A 13,364-nucleotide genomic window follows, 5' to 3' on the forward strand; every position below is an offset into this window, starting at 1 on the left:
CAGGCAGGTCCGAGGAGCAGAAGAGGTTCAGCATCTCAATCTCAGGACCGACATGTAACTCAGAGGTGCAGAACTTTTTCCCATGCTGAACAACTGCTTTTCAGGATTGGTGATTGGATTGCAGGTGCACATTCTATGCTACGCACTTCTTGGTTCCTGAGTTGTTTGAGATTAGTCTTTTTTCCGTGAATGTTGGCGTGATTAATCTTTTAAAAAAATGTTCTACAAATAATTTTGTAGGTACATTCAGTCCATCTCTTTAAGAAACTACATTTCCCATCAGCCAACTTCCGCGTTGACCTACGTCACGCATGGGCGGGATCATCTACGTCACATCCTCCAGGAAGGCATAAACCACCCGGAAACTCCTAGCTCCTCCTCTTTTGGCGCCGTGATCTCAACACGGACACAAGGAGAATTGCTCGCTCCGCAAGCAAACCCAAAAGGACGTCTTTTCTTTTCTTTCTTGCAAGAATCAGAGTTTCGCGGTCTTCTTTGTTTACCTTTGGCCACGGTAGATTCTAAGATCGCGCGATTTTAAACTCAGCTTGAGTTTACAACCGGTTTTTCATTTGTTCCTTATAAGTACGTCCTACTGCAGCCCAGGCAGTTATTTTAAAGTTAAGAAGCGACTGGATCCTTTTTAACTCAAAAGCTGTGCACAGTATTTAATCAGAGACTTTTCTTTTCATCACGAACGACCGTCGGACCAAGGGATCCTTTGCTCCACGGAATCGATTCATGGAGACCTCCACAACGGTGAAACTCCAAAGTCTCAGAACATCTCTTCATAATCTTGCTAGAGGCAAGATACTAAGTAAGACTGGCAAATTTTGGGCATAAAGACTAGTCTTAGGAATTAGCTTTTATTGAAGTAGTGTGAATTTAAACTCGAACGGTTTAATTGTTTACACTGTTCGACACACAGCGTGTTGAATTGTTGATTGTTCTGTTTTGTTTTAATCTCTCAATTGTTTAATAGATAGGCTTTGCATGCTTCTCTTTATTCCGTACTAACATACTTAATTTCCTTATACATCTTGACCGCATCAAGATTTCAGTGGATTCAGTATTGTTATGAGCTAGCGGGTTAACTACCGGATAGTCCTTTGTTACTTAGAAACACGTGGTCACAGGCCTCAACAGGCCTCACAAACACCTTAGCTAAACACACGGCTAATTATTTTGTTCCATTAGCCTCCAGGGCTAATTGTATTGTCTCAAGGGATCACAAGGCCTCCACCACGTGGAGTTAGCTACACAGAGCTAATCTTTTGTCTCAAACACGTGGCCTCTCACAAACACACCTTAGCTAGCATTCCTTTGTCTTAGCTTAGCCACATGAGGTTAATCTAGGCCTACACGAACATGTGGTGACAGGCCTTACCTGGCCTCACAAACACACCTCAGTTAGCATCCCACGCTAGCTTCTTTCTTTTGCTAGGCCATAGGCCTTACCACGTGGTCAACTCCTCCCCCACAAACACACGTGGAGTTAGCTACCAGAGCTAATTCTCTTGTGTAGACCACACACACACAAGGCCTCTCTCTCTCACACACACACACACACACACACACACACACACACATCTCACTGTTTGTATATATTTCAACTGCTATTATCCATTTTTATCTTTGTTATAATATTCATTTATTATTGAAACTGTGTTTATTTGTGTTCCGATATCTCTGAAGTCCCCAATCTCCAAAGAATTCTAAAAGGTGCATATGATTTATGTAATATGGTAAGTGATCATAATAATTTGGAATATACTATAATTTAGCTATTTGGTAATTTATTATTAAGCACCAAAATTAATGGTATTAATTAATGAGACTGATTCCATGAGTGATTTAATGATAATATGAGACTGATTCAATGAAAATGATTCACTGAAAACAATTCAAATGAGACTGATTCAACTTTAATTATTAACCTTCAGATTTAATGAGATTGATCACTCAATTACTCAAATGCACCTACAATTTCCAGTATCCTCTTCATTTTTTATTGTACTTTCGCTTTCCTTTTTATACTTTCCACTTTCGCTTTCCTTGTTCCATTTTTCTCTCTCTTTTTTCGGAAGAACGCCAAGACCGGAAGCTTTCTTTTTTCTCCTCCTGCGTAAAGACCACAAGCGGAGGCCATCCACATCGGATCTGCTTTAATATCAACAGATCTTCAATTAAGGTACGTGAATCCTTTCATCATGGCACACCTTCAGCCTGTTCAATGTGCTGAGTGCAGGATGTTTAGTCATTCTTCCTCCGTCGCTAGTGATAGCTTTATTTGTGATAAGTGCAGATTAGTTAGCTCTCTGACGGAGAAGATTATAGTGTTAAAAGCGTGTATCCAGGCTTTAGAGAAGGTCAGTGAGAATGAGAACAGTGTAGTTTCTGTAGGGGAAAGTCTGGATGCCCGAGGTGGAGTTAGCAATCCCCCAACTCCGGCATTAGAGCCCTTACAGCAGGGCGAATGGGTGACAACTCGGCAGCATAAGCATAGAGCCAAAGCTACCGCTGAGGCTTGCCCACGGGAGCACCACTCCTCTCCGCGTCACGTGTCGAACAGGTTTGCTCTCCTTAGTGATGCACCCATTGAGAAACCTGAAAGAGCTCTGGTTATAGGGGACTCTATTATACGGCACGTGAAATTAGCTCAGCCTTTAGGGGCACCAGCAGCTTTAGTCAGGTGTATACTGGGAGCCAGGGTGCCGGACATAGCACGTAATCTTAGGTTCCTAGGCAAGCACAGGTTCTCAAAGATAGTTATCCATGCAGAAGCTAATGATATACACCTTTGTCAGTCTGAGGTTACTAAGAGTAACTTTGTAGAGGTGTTTAAATTAGCGAAGGCGATGTCCGATGCTGTAGTATGCTCTGGCCCCATTTCAATGCGGCGTGGCGATGTAGCTTACAGCAGGTTATGGTCACTGAACTGCTGATTGTCCAGGTGGTGCTCTGAAAACAGTGTGGGCTTTATAGATAATTGGGCTAATTTTGAGGGCACTGCTGGCCTGTTAGGGCGGCACAGTATCCATCCCACTCGGGAAGGTGCTGCTCTCATTTCCTGCAGCATAGGTCATAGTCTCAGAACAGGCCTAGTTAATTCCTGACAATCCAGAGCCAAGGCCAGGGAGCAGACGAACAGGCTAAACCGACTGTCTGCTAGCTGCACAGAGTCGTCACTCAGGGTCCACTACATTGAGACTGTGTCTGTTCCCCGAGCTCAACAAAAAAGGAGAAATATTCAGAGAGTTTGTTCCAATAACCTAATCAATATAAAATTAGATCATACTGACTGTACAGCCGCTGCCAGCACCTTTGATCTAAAGGTGGGGCTATTAAATATTAGCTCTCTTACATCTAAAGTGATAATGGTTAATGAACTCATTACTGATCAGGAGTTTAATGTACTGTGTTTAACAGAAACACTGATTAAGCCAAATGAATATATAGCATTAAATGAAGTGAGTCCTCCTGGATACACTTATATACACCAGCCTCGTCTAACTGGCAGAGGAGGAGGCGTCGCGGTTATTTATAATGATTATCTAGGTGTAACACACAAACCTGGTTATAAATTTAATACATTTGAAGTTCTTCATACTCGTATAATGTATTTAGCCTCGAAAAATAAGTCTACCCAGTTAATTCTGTTACAAAGCTTTAGTTGTCGGAGAGTTTAATATTCACTTCAATAACCCAGAAGACCCTTTGAAAACAGCGTTTGTGTCCATTTTAGATTCAGTAGGGATTAATCAGAATGTCATAGGACCAACCCATAATCGTGGTCACACCCTCGATCTAATACTAACATTCAGGTTAAACATAGAAAATATAGTCACACTTCCACAGTGTGAAGTTATCTCAGATCATTATCTCATCTCATTCAAACTATGTCTGAGTAATAATATATGCACCTCACCACGCTACTGTATTAAACGTACATTCACGTCAACTACTGCACAGAGCTTTATAAATGATCTCCCAGAGTTATCAACTTTGATTGGGTCACTGTCAGCCCCTGCAGAACTTGATCAGGCAACTGAATGCTTAGAGTCAACATTCCACCATACTTTAGAGAATGTAGCTCCTCTTAAAAGGAAAATGGTCAGAGACAAAAAAATTAGCACCCTGGTATAATGATGACACTCGCACTTTAAAACAGACCACTCGAAAATTGGAATGTAAATGGTGTCAAACAAAATTGGTAGCATTCAAATTAGCATGGAAGGAGAGCTTCCTGAAGTATAGAAAAGCTCTTAGTGCTGCGAGATCAACATATCTCTCCTCCCTAATAGAAGATAACAAAAATAATCCTAGATTCCTATTTAATACTGTAGCAAAATTAACCAGGAATAAGTCCACTATAGACACATGCACACCTGCAGTATGTAGTAGCAACGATTTCATGAATTTTTTAAAATGAGAAAATTGAGAATATCCGACAAAAAATTCAAACTACTAATTTAAGGTCAGACAATGTAAGTGACCCTGTAGTTAACAATATAACTGTATCAGATCAGCAATTAGAATGTTTTACTCCCCTTAGAGAAACTGAATTACTTTCATTAATCTCCACATCAAAAGCTTCAACTTGCGTACTAGATCCCTTACCGACACGTCTATTCAAACAGATAATACCTGAAGTAATTGAACCGCTTCTAAAAATAATAAATTCTTCTCTTATGATTGGCTATGTACCCAAATCCTTTAAACTAGCAGTTATCAAACCCCTGATTAAAAAACCTGACCTTGATCCCTGTCAGCTGGCCAATATCAAACCTCCCTTTATCTCCAAGATCCTTGAAAAAGCTGTGGCACAGCAGTTATGCTCATAATTACATAGGAATAACATCCATGAAATGTATCAGTCAGGATTTAGACCTCATCATAGCACAGAGACAGCTCTGGTTAAAGTAGTAAACGACCTACTGTTGGCGTCTGATCAGGGCTGTGTCTCGCTGCTTGTGTTGCTTGACTTTAGTGCAGCATTTGATACCATTGATCATTCCATTCTTCTGGATAGACTAGAAAATGTTGTGGGAGTTAAGGGAACGGCCCTCTCCTGGCTCAGGTCTTATCTAACTGATCGCTATCAGTATGTTGATGTAAATGGTGATTTTTCTAGACATACTGAGGTAAAGTTTGGTGTTCCACAAGGTTCTGTCTTGGGTCCACTGCTTTTGTAAACATTGTATTAGTTTCCACTGTTATGCTGATGACACACAGTTGTATGTTTCTGCAAAACCTGATGAGAGACACCAGCTTAATAGAATTGAGGAATGTGTGAAGGACATTAGACACTGGATGCTTATTAACTTCCTTCTGCTTAACTCTGACAAGACTGAAGTACTTGTACTCGGACCACATGCAGCTAGAAGTAAGTTTTCTGATTCCACAGTAACTCTGGATGGCCTTTCTGTTTCTTCACGTGCAGCAGTAAAAGACCTTGGAGTGATTATTGACCCCAGTCTTTCATTCAAAACTCACATTGATAACATTACCCAGATAGCTTTCTTTCATCTCAGAAATATTACTAAGATAAGAAATTTAATGTCACTACACGACGCGGAAAAACTAGTTCATGCTTTCGTTACCTCCAGGTTGGATTATTGTAATGCCTTACTGTCTGGATGTTCCAATAAGTGCATAAACAAGCTCCAGTTAGTTCAAAATGCAGCAGCAAGAGTCCTTACTAGAACTAGAAAATATGACCACATCACCCCTGTCTTATCCACACTGCATTGGCACCCAGTCAAATTTCGTATTGATTATAAAATACTACTATTGACCTTTAAAGCACTGAATGGTCTCGCACCACAGTACCTGAGTGAACTTCTGCTCCTCTATGACCTGCCACGCCTACTTAGATCAAAAGGTGCAGGCTATCTGCTGGTACCTCGTATAGTGAAGGCTACATCAGGGGGTGGAGCCTTTCCTTACAAAGCCCCACAGTTATGGAACAGCCTTCCAAGTAGTGTTCGGGAATCAGACACAGTCTCAGTGTTTAAGTCTTGGCTGAAAACATATCTGTTTAGTCAAGCCTTGTGTTGATGGTGTTTATGAGGTAAAGGAGTAGATCTGGAGGGTCCTCAGACAGAGTGTTTTGGTAAACTGGGATGTATGGATGCTGTCAGTCCCCATTCACTTGCTCACTCGAGTTTGTTGACGGTGTAGTGGCTGCTGCTTTATGTCCCGGGGCTCCCTCATGCCTGTGTTACCTTCTGGCTCTCCCCTTTTAGTTATGCTGTCATAGTTAGTTGCTGGAGTCCCTGCTTGTACTCAGTGCCATATGTATACTGTTCCTATTTATTCAGGTGACATTGGGCATACCTAGCAACCTGTGCTTTCTCTCTCTCTCTCAGCGCATTGCTCCTGTGGAGGACGGCCCCATGTGGACAGTTGAGGGTCACACTTGGAGGACGCTCTGGACTCTTGCAGTGGTGCTTTTGTGGCTGGGGACTGCAGCTGACTTGCTGGCTTTGTGACTGCGGTTGTCATGAGTGGTTTGCACTCGGGTTTCCATCGGTGAGGACTTTATGGCATCAGCGAGGCTGACTTTATGTTGAAACTGTTGATGTTATAGTCATGCTGTCTGTTGTTACCCAAATGAGGATGGGTTCCCTTTTGAGTCTGGTTCCTCTCGAGGTTTCTTCCTCATGTTGTCTGAGGGAGTTTCTCCTTGCCACAGGCTTCATCATTGGGGATAGATTAGGGGCAAAATTAGCTCATGTTTTAAGTCGTTCAAATCCTGTAAAGCTGCTTTGCAACAATGTTTATTGTTAAAATCGCTATACAAATAAACTTGACTTGACTTAGACAGGGGGACGACATGATGAGACTTTAATATGATTGGCATTGACATTAACATGATGACACTTATTGCTGGCTCACAGGATATACATTATTACAGAAGTACACACGTAAACATTCGCACTTTAGCCAATACATGTGTTTTAAACATTTTAAGCTCATTTTGGTTCAGTTTGTTCCACTGGGGCTCATTTAATCAAGTTGTGTCAATGTTTTCAGAGTAAAACCAAACAATATAATTTGCCAGATTTTAATGTTTCACTGATTTTCTTTCTACTCATCTGTGTATAAATGACAATTTAGCCACACCCACAAAACTCCATAAAAGGCAAAGCTCACAGAGAGCTCAGAGGAAACAACAAAATGATGATGAAACGGTGAAAAAGCAACACATGCTAAATCAGCCACTGCAGCGGGTCAGCGATCACAGACACACGAACTCGAACTCTTTATAGCGGGTGCCATTAGTTTTGTCCAAATTGAATGGTTAGTCTTATGTGGGTTAATTTAAGGATTTGTTCTGGAATCACTTTCTTTCAGGTCATTAATATTAAACATTCATTTCCTTCATGTGATTTAAACATGACTGTAATCTGTATATAAAGTCATCACCAATTATACGACTTGGAGACGATCAGTCATGGTTCACAGCAGTGAGTCTCCTGACACAGAAATTTACACAATCTCAGGGACAACAGCTAGGATACTGCCGAAATACAGTAGTGCTTGAAAGTTTGTAAACCCTTTAGAATTTTCTATATTTCTGCATAAATATGACCTAAAACATCATCAGATTTTCACACAAGTCCTAGAAGTAGATAAAGAGAACCCAGTTAAACAAATGAGACAAAAATATTATACTTGGTCATTTATTTATTGAGGAAAATGATCCAATATTACATATCTGTGAGTGGCAAAAGTATGTGAACCTCTAGGATTAGCAGTTAATTTGAAGGTGAAATTAGAGTCAGGTGTTTTCAATCAATGGGATGACAATCAGGTGTGAGTGGGCACCCTGTTTTATTTAAAGAACAGGGATCTATCAAAGTCTGATCTTCACAACACATGTTTGTGGAAGTGTATCATGACATGAACAAAGGAGATTTCTGAGGACCTCAGAAAAAGTGTTGTTGATGCTCATCAGGCTGGAAAAGGTTACAAAACCATCTCTAAAGAGTTTGGACTCCACCAATCCACAGTCAGACAGATTGTGTACAAATGGAGGAAATTCAAGACCATTGTTACCTTCCCCAGGAGTGGTTGACCAACAAAGATCACTCCAAGAGCAAGGCGTGTAATAGTCGGTGAGGTCACAAAGGACCCCAGGGTAACTTCTAAACAACTGAAGGCCTTTCTCACATTGGCTAATGTTAATGTTCATGAGTCCACCATCAGGAGAACACTGAACAACAATGGTGAAACATCTGTGAAACATGGTGGTGGTGGTATCATGGTTTGGGCCTGTTTTGCTGCATCTGGGCCAGGACGGCTTGCCATCATTGATGGAACAATGAATTCTGAATTACACCAGCGAATTCTAAAGGAAAATGTCAGGACATCTGTCCATGAACTGAATCTCAAGAGAAGGTGGGTCATGCAGCAAGACAACGACCCTAAGCACACAAGTCATTCTACCAAAGAAGGGTTAAAGAAGAATAAAGTTAATGTTTTGGAATGGTCAAGTCAAAGTCCTGACCTTAATCCAATGGAAATGTTGTGGAAGGACCTGAAGCGAGCAGTTCATGTGAGGAAACCCACCAACATCCCAGAGTTGAAGCTGTTCTGTACGGAGGAACGGGCTAAAATTCCTCCAAGCCGGTGTGCAGGACTGATCAACAGTTACCGCAAACGTTTAGCTGCAGTTATTGCTGCACAAGGGGGTCACACCAGATACTGAAAGCAAAGGTTCACATACTTTTGCCACTCACAGATATGTAATATTGGATCATTTTCCTCAATAAATAAATGACCAAGTATAATATTTTTGTCTCATTTGTTTTACTGGGTTCTCTTTATCTACTTTATATCTACTTGCTGCGGCAGCACATATACTAAAATTGGAACGATACAGAGAAGATTAACATGGCCCCTGGCGCAAGGATGACACGCAAAATCGTGAAGTGTTACCATATTTTGGGTGGCACGATGGTGTAGTGGTTAGCATGGTCACCTCACAGCAAGAAGGTTCCGGGTTCGAACCCAGCGGCCGGCGAGGGCCTTTCTGTGTGGAGTTTGCATGTTCTCCCCATGTCTGTGTGGGTTTCCCCCACAGTCCAAAGACATGCAGTTATGTTGACGTGGGGCGGCCTTGGTCTGAGGTGCCCTTGAGCAGGGTACCTGACCCCTGACTGCTCCCCAGGCGCTCTGGTGTGGCTGCCCACTGCTCTGGGTGTGTGTGTGCGCACGCGTGTGTTCACTGCTTCAGATGGATTAAATGCAGAGGATGAATTTCACTGTGCTTGAAGTGTGCATGTGACAAATAAAGGTTTCTTCTTCTTTTAGGACTTGTGTGAAAATCTGATGATGTTTTAGGTCATATTTATGAAGAAATGTAGAAAATTCTAAAGGGTTCACAAACTTTCAAGCTATCACTTGTGGATCCATCCGCCCACAAACCATAATTGCGGTGAATTGCAAGTTACGTCACTTCCTCTGGTGAGAAACTTCGGAAAGGCAGTGAGGTGAGGAAACGACTCTCCAAACATTTTACCGAATTGGATGGCTTTATTGGTAAATTATGCCACCAAAAAAAGAACTTTACAACCAAGGAAGGCGAGGACATTAAAAAGTCACTCGACTTTCTGGTGGAAGAAGTTTCTGTTATTAAGCAACAACAGAAAACCATCATGGAGCTGGTGACGGGAGTGAAGTCGCTCCGGCTGCAGAACGCCGAGAAGGACCGGCATCTCGCCCACCTGGAGAGCAGAGTTGCTGAACCGGAACAGTACACCAGGATGAAGATGTCATCATCACTGGAATTCAGATTAAACCCAGGTCACATGCAAACACAGTGACAAGGGAGGGAGAATCTGATGAACTGGGCAGCAACTCCGTGGAGCAAGTGTCGGCATTCCTACACTCAAAGGGACTCAATATTGATTGCAGCAACATTGAGGCCTGCCACATTCTACCCAGGAGAAACCAGGAGAACACAATCTACTTGGATCATCAACTGCAAAGTATTCATTAAGCTGAACGGGACACTGGAGGAGGCGAGAGTTCTGGTCATATCGAGCACTTGGACAAATACCAGTGATGGCTATTGGGACTGTGTGGTAATCAATACCGACGTGACACTACACCAAACTCAACCATGACACACACCGAAATAACTCTTTCACCCATTACTTGGAACACTTCTCGGCTAACGCAAATGCTTGTTGATTATGAAAACCTGGAACTGAAACCACATGAATTCACTGACCATAAACTATTGGATATAGATAATGACATAGACCCGGACAATAACTTTTTCTCAACCATTAATGACAATTGCCACCATTACACAGAGGAACAGTACAATCAGTCTACTAAGGCTGTGGGAAAATTATCAATAATACACTTCAACAGCAGAAGCATGTACGCTAACTTCAAACACATCAAGAAATACTTAAGTCAGTTTACTCATCCATTCATCATAATTGCCATATCGGAGAGCTGGATTGACCTGGAGAAAGGAATGGATTTCAAACTGGCTGGATATGAATTTAATTCTATAAACAGGAAAAATAAAGGTGGAGGAGGAGTGGCGGTGTATGTGGACTGTAATTTGAATTATAAGCTAATAGATGGCATGACAACGGTGATTGATAACTTATTAGAATGTTTAACAATCGAAATTAATATTGAAAAAAGTAGAAATGCATTAATTAGCTGTATATATAGAGCGCCAGAAACTAGTATAGAGGCGTTTAAGGACTGGGTAGAAAAGACATTTACAGTCGATAATAAAAAAGTTATCTTCATTTGTGGGGATACTAATATTGATCTTTTGAACCCTAATAAGCACAGTATGACTGAGGAATTTATTAATACCATGTACAGTATGAGTCTCCACCCAAAAATTACCAGACCCGCCAGAATTACTGACCATAGTGCTACTTTAATAGATAATATATTTACCAATGATATAAATAATAACATTATAAGTGGAATATTAATCAATGATATTAGTGATCATCTACCAGTTTTTACAATTTATGACTGTAATTGTAAGAGAAATGTGACAGACCATAAACTTAAGTAGGTATAGAAGAGTTAGGACAGAGGAAGCCATGTTTGCATTAAATAATAATAATAAACTGGGAATCAGTTTATATAGAGAATAGCATTGATAGAGCATATGATAACTTTTTAAGTATATTCAAATTATTAGTGCAATTTCTTGCCTTAGATAGATGGAGAAGATGGTGGCGCGCAAGGACGCAGTGGCTCTGAGCTCTCAGATTCGGTGTATAGTTTTCGTAATGGCATGGATGTTTTTGTGTGTACGAGTGTGTGTGCGTGAGATAAAACAAATCTACACCCCAGCTATGTTGAGGAATGTGGGATTCTCGTGTCATATGGACATTATGACGGATTACCAGCGGCTCCACAACATTCCGCTGGACATCCAGATCGCCGGGCACACCCTGGATTGTTGTCAGGCCAAAGAGACGCCAGAGGTGACGTAGAGAGCGGAGGCAGAAGTGGGGCTGCAGGGGCGGCCTACTAGCATGGCTAAGAAAACAGCCCTACAAACCCCCGCTACCAAGCATCTTCCTCACAAATGCTAGGTCCATCATCCACAAAATTGATGAACTGGAGTTACTGATGGCACACAACTGGAACATTCGTGACTGCAGTGTGATGATTATCACGGAAACCTGGCTACATCCGCTCATCTTGGACTCGGCCGTTCAGCTAACCGGCCGTTCCATGCACCGCTTCGACAGGAATAAAAGCTCCGGTAAGAGCAGAGCAGGGGGGCTCTGTATTCATGTTCATATGGACTGGTGTACAAACAGTAGGGTCATACACACACACTGCTCTCCTGACCTGGAAGTAATGACTGTGCAGTGTAGACCCTTTTACATGCCCAGAGAGCTGACAACGGTGATCATTGCTGCTGTGTATATCCCACCAGATGCTAATGTTAGCACAGCGCTCTCTCAGCTGTACGCCACCATTAATAAACAAATGCAGGCCCATCCAGAGGGAGCTTTTATTGTTGCTGGGGATTTCAACCAAGCTTGCCTTAAGACTGTGCTCCCTAATTTCGTACAGTGCTCCACCAGAGGGAAGAACACATTAGACCATGTTTATTCCAACCTGAAGCAAGCCTACAGAGCAGTACCCCTCCCTCACCTGGGCATGTCAGACCATCTCTCACTGCTCTTGGTCCCTGCATACACCTCCCTCAGGAAGAAATCCAAACCTGTCACAAAGAACATTAAAACCTGGCCTGAAGAAGCACTCTCCCAGCTTCAAGATTGCTTTGAGCGCACTGAGTGGAGCATATTTGAACATCTTGACCTACAGGAGCACACAGAGACTGTTCTGTTCTACATAAAGAACTGCACTGACAGTGTTACTGTGGTGAAGCGCATCCAGATCTACCCTAACCAAAAACCATGGATGACCTCAGATGTCCGGACGCTCCTGAGAACCCGAAACTCTGCCTTCAAGTCAGGTGACAGAGAACAGTACAGTGTGGCGAGGGCAGAGCTGTGGAGAGGCATCAAATCTGCTAAGGCTGCTCATAAGAGGAAAGTGGAGGACCATCTCGCCAACAATAACCCGCGGCTGGTGCGGCAGGGGCTACAGAGCATCACCAGCTACAAAGACTCCACACCCGTCACTACCATCGCTGACGCATCGCTGGCTGAGGAATTAAACAGTTTCTTCTCCCACTTCGAAGCAGAGGCTCCACACACAGCTGCACGACCACCACAGACCTCCAGTCACAGCACACTCCAGGAACACCAGGTGAGGCAGGTGCTGAAGACTGTGAACATCAGGAAAGCAGCCGGACCAGATGGTGTACTCGGAAAAGTACTCTGCGCCTGTGCTGACCAGCTGGGGGGAGTCCTGACCAGGTTGTTCAACCTCTCACTGTCTCAGGCTACTATCCCCCAGTGCCTGAAATCAGCTACCATCATCCCTGTCCCAAAGACTCCTGCCCCAAAGTGTCCCAATGACTACAGACCTATTGCCTTAACATCAGTAGTCATGAAATGCTTTGAGAGGCTCATCCTTCACCACATCAAGAACTGTCTCCCCTCAAACCTGGACCCACATCAGTTCGCCTACAGAGCTAACAGATGGATGGAGGACACCATCGCTATAGCTCTGCACACAGCACTCAGCCACCTCGAGCAGCCAGGAAACTACGTCAGGATGCTGTTCATAGACTTCAGCTTGGCATTTAACACCATTATTCCTGACATCTTGGTGGAAAAGCTGACTAACATTGTTCTCTCCCCCTCCACCTGTGCCTGGATCAAGGACTTCCTGACTGACTGCCCTCAAACGGTTAAGGTAGGCACCACCTGCTCCTCCACCCT

At 42.8% G+C, this 13,364-nt stretch overlaps 1 long non-coding RNA gene and 1 other non-coding gene across 2 annotated transcripts in view; one reads left to right on the forward strand and one right to left on the reverse strand.

The window, feature by feature from the left end:
- LOC132889014 (uncharacterized) overlaps positions 1-13,364 on the reverse strand; it is a 58,457-nt gene that overhangs the window by 33,603 nt on the left and 11,490 nt on the right. The window lies entirely within an intron of this gene.
- LOC132889832 (U6 spliceosomal RNA) lies at positions 8,851-8,954 on the forward strand. Its single transcript, XR_009655108.1, has one exon. It is a non-coding gene; the product is annotated as a U6 spliceosomal RNA (small nuclear RNA).

This window comes from Neoarius graeffei, chromosome 7, assembly GCF_027579695.1.
Source record: "Neoarius graeffei isolate fNeoGra1 chromosome 7, fNeoGra1.pri, whole genome shotgun sequence".
Classification (NCBI taxonomy): domain Eukaryota; kingdom Metazoa; phylum Chordata; class Actinopteri; order Siluriformes; family Ariidae; genus Neoarius; species Neoarius graeffei.